This window comes from Porites lutea, chromosome 14, assembly GCF_958299795.1.
Source record: "Porites lutea chromosome 14, jaPorLute2.1, whole genome shotgun sequence".
Classification (NCBI taxonomy): Eukaryota; Metazoa; Cnidaria; class Anthozoa; order Scleractinia; family Poritidae; genus Porites; species Porites lutea.
In genome coordinates this window covers 9,861,432-9,873,330 of record NC_133214.1, presented here as the reverse complement: position 1 = coordinate 9,873,330, position 11,899 = coordinate 9,861,432, and the positions used below count along the sequence as shown (strand labels likewise).

Below are 11,899 nucleotides of genomic sequence, written 5' to 3'. Positions count from 1 at the left end.
TGTAGTAGCTGTAGTTGCTGTAGTTGGTGTAGTTAATGTAGTTGGTGTAGTTGGTGTAGTTGGTGTAGTAGCTGTAGTTAGTGTAGTAGCTATAGTTGGTGTAGTTAGTGTAGTTGGTGTAGTAGCTGTAGTTAGTGTAGTAGCTGTAGTTGCTGTAGTTGGTGTAGTTGGTGTAGTTGGTGTAGTAGCTGTAGTTAGTGTAGTAGGTGTAGTTGGTGTAGTTAGTGTAGTTGGTGTAGTAGCTGTAGTTGGTGTTGTAGCTGTAGTTGCTGTAGTTAATGTAGTTGGTGTAGTTAGTGTAGTTGCTGTAGTTGGTGTAGTTGCTGTAGTTGGTGTAGTAGCTGTAGTTGGTGTAGTTGCTGTAGTTGCTGTAGTTAATGTAGTTGGTGTAGTTGGTGTAGTAGCTGTAGTTAGTGTAGTAGCTGTAGTTTGTGTAGTTAGTGTAGTTGGTGTAGTAGCTGTAGTAGCTGTAGTTAATGTAGTTGGTGTAGTTAGTGTAGTTGCTGTAGTTGCTGTAGTAGCTGTAGTTGGTGTAGTTGCTGTAGTTAATTTAGTTGGTGTAGTTAGTGTAGTTGCTGTAGTTGCTGTAGTTGCTGTAGTTGGTGTAGTAACTGTAGTTGGTGTAGTTGCTGTAGTTGCTGTAGTTGCTGTAGTTAATGTAGTTGGTGTATTTGGTGTAGTAGCTGTAGTTGCTTTAGTAAATGTAGTTGGTGTAGTTAGTGTAGTTGGTGTAGTAGCTGTAGTTGGTGTAGTAGCTGTAGTTGCTGTAGTTAATGTAGTTGGTGTAGTTAGTGTAGTTGTTGTAGTTGCTGTAGTTGCTGTAGTTGGTGTAGTTGCTGTAGTTGGTGTAGTTAATGTAGTTGGTGTAGTTGGTGTAGTAGCTGTAGTTAGTGTAGTAGCTGTAGTTGGTGTAGTTAGGTAGTTGGTGTAGTTAATGTAGTTGGTGTAGTTGCTGTAGTTGCTGTAGTTAATGTAGTTGGTGTAGTTGCTGTAGTTGCTGTAGTTGCTGTAGTTGCTGTAGTTGGTGTAGTTAATGTAATTGGTGTAGTTAGTGTAGTTGGTGTAGTTGGTGTAGTTGGTGTAGTTGGTGTAGTTGGTGTAGTTGATGTAGTTGATGTAGTTGCTGTAGTTGCTGTAGTTGCTGTAGTTGGTGTAGTTGGTGTATAGTTAATGTAGTTGGTGTAGTTAGTGTAGTTGGCTGTAGTTGCTGTAGTTTGTTTAGTAGCTGTAGTTGGTGTAGTTGCTGTAGTTGGTGTAGTTAGTGTAGTTGGTGTAGTAAGTGTAGTTGGTGTAGTATAATTAGTAATTTTTTTTTCTGCGGTATTTTCGCACATGTTTCATCACTCACAAACAATCATAAAAGCTAATTGTGATGGTCTGTACCTCGTGTAAAACTTTATATAATGTGCTAAGCCTATTAGGGACTGGATGGAATTGTGCTTATGGGGAGGGGGGGGGAGCGGGGGGGTTGATCATTGATAGTCGGGGAGTAATGCAAAAGAAAGAGTCTCCAGAATTCAGATTTCCAGAGTTTGGCATCTCTGCTGTAGTTCGATGTAGTTTGGTGTAGTTTCGATGTAGTTACTTTTTTTCAGTTGGTATAGTTGTAGGAATACGATGACGAGATTGTAATGTACATTCCATCAGTTTTTCCCCCCTTTTTAAAGTTTCTTTTTACGTTCTCGCTAAAGAACGTAGTAGATTGACGACGGCCAACTAGTTTTCTCGCCAAAATGACACTTGTTTATGTACTTAGTAATTGGGAGGATCTCGAAAACGTTCTGGTGATTCTTGAAATTTATTCTTTCTAACGGGTAATTAATCTTATATAATGATGATATTTGATATAATTTCATTGAAATTATATGATGTCTTCACCTTTATTTCCTTTCTCTTAATATTTATGTAATTACGCTACACAATGTCTGACTGCATCTAGCACTTGAAATTTACGTATTATCTTCATTTTAGCGCCGTTTTCCCTATTTCCCTAAAATCTATGGTCATTAAACCTCAAATAGTGACCTCACCGTAATTACTTTAAAGCATTGTCATTATGTGAAAGTTTTGGTGAATAGAGAGTGCGATTTAGTATTCGTCTATTTTTGCCCGCATAAATAAAGAGCCCTGGATCACATATATTAAATGACCATTGCGACTTACACGATTAACCCTTGTTTGTTACTTCATTGTTACATGTAAGTAAAGATTTGAAATAAAACTATTTTTTGTTGTTCTTGCTACTTTTGTGTTTGTTCATTTCCTTTTTTATTTCAATAATCGACCTCCGAGTTAATTTGTGTGCTGTAGAGCGGTTATAAAAATCAATACATGAGTTGTAGAGCTTTGCGACTTTTTCTGGTTTCTTTTTACAAGATCTGATTCCCAACGACAGTAGACAAAATTCCAAAATCATAAGTTCCAACACAGAAAAACTGCTACGTGTGTAATCCGCGCCTTCCCTTTGTAATAAAAATGGTTTTTCTGTTATTCTTTTAGTGAAAGATGTTTTAATAAACTTGCTTTTGTAGTTCTTTCTTTGCTTTGCTTTAGGTGAGTTTCTTCCGTTTCCACAGCTTTTGCATTTGCACTTATCCCCACATTTTATTCCCGCTTTCAAACATTTGCATCTACTTGAGTACTTTCTTTTTCTCCCAATACTTTGTTTTGGTACCTCGCAACAGTTTAAAGTATTTGCATTTTTGTTGTTGACACCACAACGGCACTTTATTCGGATTTCCCGCATTGTCCTGCATTTTCCTACAAATTGGGGTCTTGAAAGTTCAATCAATGAATCATAATGACCACTTTCCTCTTGTGTAAATGCGAGATACAGCGGCACATTGGAAATAGCCTGAACTTGTGGCGTAACGATTGTCAAAGGCCAATCTGTTACTGACGTTACAAGGACAAGGGGAAGGTGGAGGACATTGGCTGCGGCAAGTGGCATAGCATCGCCAATACTCGCTGCAAAATGACCTGGCACTAGGAATCGTTTCGCTTCAGAATAATAGTCAAGGCCCGGTTGAACAAAGTGTTGGTATTGTTCGCTGTTACTTAACCATTCTTGAACCACTAATTGTCGCAAATTTCGTGCTATTTCGGTAATACTTTGTTGATTTTTGATTCCAAGTTTGTTGAATTGTTCTTCAACTTTTTCGTCGCATGTGGTCAACAAGTTCGATATCTGTAAAGCGAGCGAAAAAAAGAAGCAGTCCCCATCTTTTGGTGATGGTTGTCTTCTAAAACCCATATTTTCTGCGCGCTGATCAAGGATGCTTTGACTTGAATGATTGGTGTTATGTTCTTTATTCATTGACTGGAAAACCAATAGTGACCGACGGAAATCGTGACTTTCCAGTTCATCTAGTCCATTACCTTTTATGTTATTATATATTTTGCTCGAAACGTCTGCTCTATTGATAATGGCTTCCAGCATCAAACTGTCTTGCTCGGAATTAGATCCGTTGAAACTCAGGATATCAGCTGGTAAAACGCTTCTATTGGCATTCTTATAAAAGCCAAAATTCTCTTCTACATCGATAGTTTCCACTACTTCTTTTTTAGATCCCTTAATGACGGGGGGATTCTAATTTTAATAGCCGTGCTTTAGAAGAAAGATTGGAAGATACTTGTGTATTTTGACGGTGACTGATATAATGCATTACTTTCATCACGCTAACAGTTTCCACTTGTTTGACTGAGCTAGACTTTTGTTGTATTTTTCAGGGAACTTCGAAGGCTCGTGTACATACCGTTCTTGGGTCCTTCTGTAAGAGGGGCCACCGCAAACGAAGTGTCTGCCCATGTACACATTAAAAAAATGATTAATCAAGGGTACTTTTCTAGTGCCATTGCTTCATTCGTGCGGATGGGAAGTACCTTTTTAAGGGAAGGCATGGATGAGATTGCCTCAGATCTCATACCTTGGGTAACACCCCGTCTTAACGGGTGTTTACCTGATTCAATTCTCCCTTACGCGACCTCGATGTGGTTTAGCCAGAGAGTAAGCTATTGAATTTTTTGAATTTTGTGATATGAGTTGATATCCCTTTTTGGAAAATAACGGACATATTGAACACGTTTTTTTTTGAAATTTGGTTTTAATTTTCTTAATAATTATATTTTTTTCTCTTTCTCGTTACATTATCATCGGTACATTACTCGCACGCAAGTAGAGTCAGAAAACCTAGCCTACTACCTAGCCAACTCCTATTGTATTCCATTGTAACGGTTACACTGAACTGACCTTGAGGAGTCTTTATAATGTTCAAAAGCTTCTGCTAGTACTAATGCTCTCAATATTGGCGTCCCACGGCACAAATATATCTATAATTTCTACCCTGTTATCCGTTTTGTCGACCATTATTATTATCATGACTATATTATTGTTATTGTTGTTTATGTATCATTTTGTTTCAGATTAGTAGTGAACTGTTTGGTGACAACCACAAAAAAATTCTCGACAAGTTCTTTGAAGAGACTGTGGCTCCGTTTGCAATAGCGAACCAGCCCGGTGAAATTTTGAACGAAGTAGGTGGGGACGATAAGGATGTCCCAAAAGCCCTTAATGTACTGCAGGCCTTCAAGAAAGATCTGAAGGAATTCATCATACACACACCGATATCAGAGGTACTGACTGCTTGCAATCCTTTTTACGAATCTGTCCCTAGACTGCGGTCTAGCTTATTGAAATATGAGAAGATATGATTTTCAAGTAAATCAAAACTACAACTTACTTGCGATACAACCCGCCAACACCTGAGGATCTTAACCCTAAAAAATCTGTCCAATTTGAAAAAAGTAGAGCACATCTCTAATACAATACAAGCCCAATAAGATTTATAATGATCTCTTTAACATCTCTTTTATCTGCGTATATCCCCTTTCGTTTCTCAGTAATTTGATTCTTTCTATTTTTTGTCTTTTACACGATAACAGGTACTAAAAACAGTAAAAATGGGTAGATCAAAAGGTACAGATTGCCTGGTGATAATGCCTGGATTTTATCAGGGAAAGGATTATAATCCTGATAACCTTCACAGCCATCTTAAAAGAAGCAATCTCGGAGGTAGCCAAGCCAGAAAACCAAACCCTGCGAGCAAGAGTGTTAGAACAACTCTTCTCTCACTAAATGCCTTCAATGACGAGGAAAGGGATTGCCTGGAGAAAGGTACATCTTTACCAGCGTTTTTATGTTATGAAGAGGTTACGGTTTGTTTGAACATATTTCGTTTCTACAAAAGTGTCCTTTCTTCGAAAATGTCTGGGCATGTGAATTTTGAGGCCCATAACAGTGGGTGTAAGCTATAGAATTGTGCAAATCGAGGATGAGGGTTTTCCCGGATAAAAGTTCGAGATCTGCAGAATTGTTCATGTAATGCTTAAATAGACGAGCAGTAGTGTTTTATCAAGTTGAAAGTCACAAATCGAAGGCAATTAATTTTATTTCAACGGATTCAAAATCTTTCGGTGTTCTAGTTCTTGCACTGTAATATTTAGATTTGGGGTTATTTTGGTCTAAAAAAATGGACGTAAAGTTAAGCCTATCAAATATAAAGACATTATATTTTTCTTGATGAATTATCAACAAGCTTTAGAATCATACGAAATTTTGACATTGAATTAAATTTTTAAGTTCTAAACATTCGTTCAGTAAAGCCCCTTTTTACCGCTCGTAGACTTTCTGCAGCGAATGCCTGATGGGTGTTGTTATTTTTTATAAACGAAAACGCAATAGAGTGAGAAAAAAAATTCTGAAGTCTGGAACTATATGTATTTCTCTCTTTGTCTTACAACGCTAGCGTTAACTCCTTCAAAGGACGGAACTTGTGAACAGTCTTTGCCGGAAAAATCCAATTCAGGTACGATTGTTTACTTTTTAGTTTACATGGAGGGACACTGAATTTCGTGAAGCAAATCAGTTAATTTTTGGATTCTGAAAAATCTAAAGTGTATGGAACTAACTAAATCATTTGTAGGTACAGTAAATCCTAACTTACCTTATCATTATTATCATATCATCATCACTGTTAATATTACTTATATAATGTTGCAAATATTTTAAAATTGAGAATACTGAGGTAACGAACAATTTGGTCTTCATTTCTAGATGGGATAACGGTGACTAAAGAAATCCAAGAGTCAACTCAGAAGCGTAAGTCATTAAACTGAAACATTTCTTGTGTAAAAAAAAAAATTGGGAAAAGGAGAAGAAAATTCCAATAACTTCCATTGGCAGTGGCTATTTAATAAAAACAAGACAAATTTTTGCATTCCTTCAGTTTTTAAAGTCCTTACTTAATATTTGACTTTTTTGGACGAAAACATGACCGTATAGATATGTATAAAAAGCAAGCTGATCGTCTTTGTCAGAAAACATTTGTTTAGACTTTCATTTGGCAGTCTCATTTGTTTTTGCTGAGAAACAAATGTTTGTGGTGATGCAAACTGCTAACGGCGTGTAGCAACGTCTTCTCCCTCTGATTACATTTTTTTCTCCCTGATAGGTCTCTTTAATAATTTTAAGTGTTACGTAAGATAAAGAGAGCGTCTTAGTCGTTAATAATGTACTAGCAAAAAAACTAACGCCGAACAGGAAAATAATGTCTCGGTCATTTGGTCAGTTATCAACCATTCTAAAATAGCTTATTTCATTTTTATTTTTACCTTCAGTTGTGGATGACGAAGATGTAGTAGATGCCCGCCGCCCAGGAGATAATTTAGCTAATTCTCCTAAAGGTAATTTAGCAAGTGATATGATTGAGGCGTTTTCTTTTTTCTTCTTCCATCAGTGGTCAGGAACTATTTTCATTGACCGAGAATATATATCATATACATTTTTATATAAAACTTTCAATATTATTGAAAAAAACCAACCGACTGCTTTCCATTGTTATGTCAATGATGAAACTTTTAAAACTCACTTTGGTTTAAAATGTGAACAAGTCTTCGAAAATTGTTTGCCGACTTAGTTGCGTCTTATGATTCACAAAAAAGAAAGTCATGATGAATCCGTCAAACAACGACCGTGCGCCAAACTTAATTCGAAACCTTTAATCCCTTCAGTAAGATTGATTCAAACTCTCCTTTGCTCATAGATACGATTTTTGCTGATACTGCATCAAAAATGAAGGTAGTGGAAGGAGAGGTCAAAGAGCCAACACTATTTCGTACGTTTCAATTTTTCTTTTTTTTAAGATGACATTCTCATTTGTTATTCACGTAAATGTAAATTTAAGGCTCGCCTATAAACGCGCCTAGCAAGGTGCTAACCCTGATAATGGACTTCAACTGATAGTTTAATTTTAAGGGAATTTTCAAAAACAGCAAAAGGTCTACAACGTTTTGCTTCATCGCGACGGCTGTCAAGTATATCTACTGATTATAATACACAAAGCAATCTCAACCTGTCATTTATTTCAGGTGTGAAGAAGGATTTACACGCATGGAAAAGAAAACGTTCAATGGGAGGCTTCCCAAAAAGAGCAAAAACGGGCGTTTCAGGTAAATTATACATTGAACTGAATAGTTCTTGTACTTGAATTGCATAAATCACTCGAAAATATTTTAGTCATTGAAAAATAAACCCTCTCTTAAAATGAACTCTAGAATCTTAGGTATATTTTCAGTTTCAACTGTATGATCCTTTTTCACTGGAAGTCGGAACAAGTACCTAATAAAAAGCATAATAGAATCAGCAGAAAAAAGTATAACACATAACAGCGACTACAACAGGAATTTGATTTGTTTCGTGCCAAATTAAGAATGGGCAGACTTGATTAAAAAATGATAACGTGGTTGAAATAAATAAATCGACAGGGAGCAAAAGCAGGTTAATGTCGTATTGCTTGATCAGAAATTAATAAATAGACAATATAAATTGACCATGGATTTATTACCAGCTCGTACCTTATCTTTGCACTGGGGTCAATCTGTAGCTTATCAAATGCTTCTGATTTTTCCTCATTTAGGCAAGAAGTCTAAAAAGGCACGTCTACTATTTTCATACGACGACAATTGGTGAAGCGTGCAAGTGTTACAATTGTAATTCTTAATAGAACAAATATGGCTAACTTTGTGCCAACTTCAAAACCCTCGTGACAAGAGTAAAAAAAAAATGGAACTATGATGAAGAATATCTGTTTGCGAGGAAACCAGATACTGATGGTTCCTACTCGTGGCTAATATAGTTGTAATTAATTTGTATTTGTCATAAACGTATCACCACTTTGGTGATTAAGAGGCCAAAGAATATGTAGCAGCCCTGGGCCCCTTTAAAAACTGCAAACAAACGACGTGATTGGTATCATATAATAATTAATAACTTAGATTACGAAATAAGGCATGGTTGCAATTAAATAATTGTTGAATCAATGGTACAAAAACCTGTACCGTACACATACACAGATAGGCTTAAGTTCTATTTTTCAGTTAATTGTGAGCATATGCATATGTAAAGACTAGTTGCCTTAAATATATCGTTTACTAGTTTTGTTCTTGGAAAAAGGATTTATTACGGGTTTCCCTCTAATTATGTACGGATATCTAGGAAAGAACAAGAAAACACTTTCGGGAAAAAATGCAATGTACAATCAGTTTATGATAGTTACATGTATGTATTTTCCTTTGAAATGGAAAATCAAAAACCAATATAGTCATAAAAATAAAACACGAATCAGTTAAATATAGCTTGTGTTGTCAAACTTTTTTCGTCATTTCTGGCATAAAGGGAAAATTAATTTTGAGGTCGCTACTTTTGGGGCTCGTTAATTTCCGGCAGTGGGGGTTTCCTAACATCTGTGAAATCTTAACGCAACTTTCTGGGGGTTGCTTCTTTGGGAGGCTCGTTACTTTCCGAAACTTTAAGGTAATATACCAATGAAGTGTTTATTGCTGCGATCATCTAACCAAAACAATGCAAAACAAATCTACGAAATAATTTTACCGGTTGAAAGCTTTATAAGAAAGTTAATCAATTATGATAATATTCAAAATAAGCGAGATAACAAAGAGACATTATTTCATTAAACAAACAAAAACAACAATAACAAAAATAAAAATCTGTATTAACCAGGCAAGAACAACCGAAGAACACCAAACAATTTTTTTTGGTGTTCACGTAAGTTACGATTTACGTATTTTTGGTTAATATCTGTCAGAATAAAATCTTGTATACCTACAAAAACTACAGGAACTATGACAAACTACACCAACTACACCAAAATACAGCAACTACACCGAAATACACCAACCACAACAACTACAACATGCCAACTACAGCAACTAACCCAAACTACAGTAACTACACCAACTACAGCTACCACACTAACTACTCCAACTACAGCAACTACAGCAACTACAGCAACTACACCAACTACAGCTACTACACCAACTACACTAACTACACCAACTACAGCTACTACACCAACTACACCAACTACACCAACTACAGCAACTACACTAACTACACCAACTACATTAACTACAGCAACTACAGCTACTACACCAACTACAGCTACTACACCAACTACACTAACTACACCAACTACAGCTACTACACTAACTACAGCTACTACACCAACTACACCAACTACAGCAACTACACCTACTACACCAACTACAGCTACTACACCAACTACAGCTACTACACCAACTACAGCTACTACACCAACTATAGCTACTACACCAACTACACTAACTACAACAACTACAGCTACTACACCAACTACACCAACTACACCAACTACAGCAACTACACTAACTACACCAACTACATTAACTACAGCAACTACAGCTACTACACCAACTACAGCTACTACACCAACTACACTAACTACACCAACTACAGCTACTACACTAACTACAGCTACTACACCAACTACACCAACTACAGCAACTACACCTACTACACCAACTACAGCTACTACACCAACTACAGCTACTACACCAACTATAGCTACTACACCGACTACAGCAACTACAGCTACTACACCAACTACACTAACTACACCAACTACAGCTACTACACTAACTACAGCTACTACACCAACTACACCAACTACACCAACTACATTAACTACACCAACTACAGCAACTACAGCAACTACAGCTACTACACCAACTTCACTAACTACACCAACTACAGCTACTACACTAACTACAGCTACTACACCAACTACAGCAACTACAGCTACTACACCAACTACAGCAACTACAGCTACTACACCAACTACACTAACTACACCAACTACAGCTACTACACCAACTACATTAACTACACCAACCACAGCAACTACAGCAACTACACCAACTACAGCTACTACACCAACTACAGCAACTACACTAACTACACCAACTACATTAACTACAGCAACTACAGCTACTACACCAACTACAGCAACTACAGCTACTACACCAACTGCAGCAACTACAGCTACTACACCAACTACACTAACTACACCAACTACAGCTACTACACCAACTACATCAACTACACCTACTACACTAACTACAGCTACTACACCAACTACACCAACTACAGCAACTACACCAACTACAGCTACTACACCAACTACACCAACTACATTAACTACACCAACTACAGCAACTACAGCAACTACAGCAACTACACCAACTACAGCTACTACACCAACTACAGCAACTACAGCAACTACAGCAACTACACTAACTAAACCAACCACATTAACTACAGCAACTACAGCTACTACACCAACTACAGCTACTACACCAACTACACTAACTACACCAACTACAGCTACTACACTAACTACAGCTACTACACCAACTACACCAACTACATTAACTACACCAACTACAGCAACTACAGCAACTACAGCTACTACACCAACTACAGCTACTACACCAACTACACTAACTACACCAACTACACCTACTACACTAACTACAGCTACTACACCAACTATAGCTACTACACTAACTACAGCAACTACAGCTACTACACCAACTACACTAACTACACCAACTACAGCTACTACACTAACTACAGCTACTACACCAACTACACCAACTACACCAACTACACCAACTACATTAACTACACCAACTACACCAACTACATTAACTACACCAACTACACCAACTACAGCTACTACACCAACTACAGCAACTACAGCAACTACAGCTACTAAACCAACTACACTAACTACACCAACTACACCAACTACAGCAACTACAGCAACTACACCAACTACACCAACTACATTAACTACATTAACTACACCAATTACAGCAACTACAGCAACTACAGCAACTACACTAACTACACCAACTACATTAACTACAGCAACTACAGCTACTACAGCAACTACAGCTACTACACCAACTACACTAACTACACCAACTACAGCTACTAAACTAACTACAGCTACTACACCATCTACACCAACTACACCAACTACATTAACTACACCAACTACACCAACTACAGCTACTACACTAACTACAGCTACTACACCAACTACACTAACTACACCAACTACAGCTACTACACCAACTACAGCTACTACACCAACTACACCAACTACATTAACTACACCAACTACAGCAACTACAGCAACTACAGCAACTACACTAACTACACCAACTACATTAACTACAGCAACTACAGCTACTACACCAACTACAGCTACTACACCAACTACACTAACTACACCAACTACAGCTACTACACCAACTACACCAACTACGCCAACTACAGCAACTACACTAACTACACCAACTACATTAACTACAGCAACTACAGCTACTACACCAACTACACTAACTACACCAACTACAGCTACTACACTAACTACAGCTACTACACCAACTACACCAACTACACTAACTACACCAACTACAGCTACTACACCAACTA

General features: G+C 37.3%; 1 long non-coding RNA gene across 1 annotated transcript; it reads left to right on the top strand.

Annotated features, from left to right (window-relative positions):
• Positions 1 to 6,962: 6,962 nt before the first annotated feature.
• LOC140924320 (uncharacterized) lies at positions 6,963 to 8,376 on the top strand. The gene is made up of 3 exons (XR_012164239.1): positions 6,963 to 7,172; positions 7,426 to 7,506; positions 7,974 to 8,376. It is a non-coding gene; the product is annotated as an uncharacterized lncRNA (long non-coding RNA).
• The last annotated feature ends 3,523 nt before the right edge of the window (positions 8,377 to 11,899 follow it).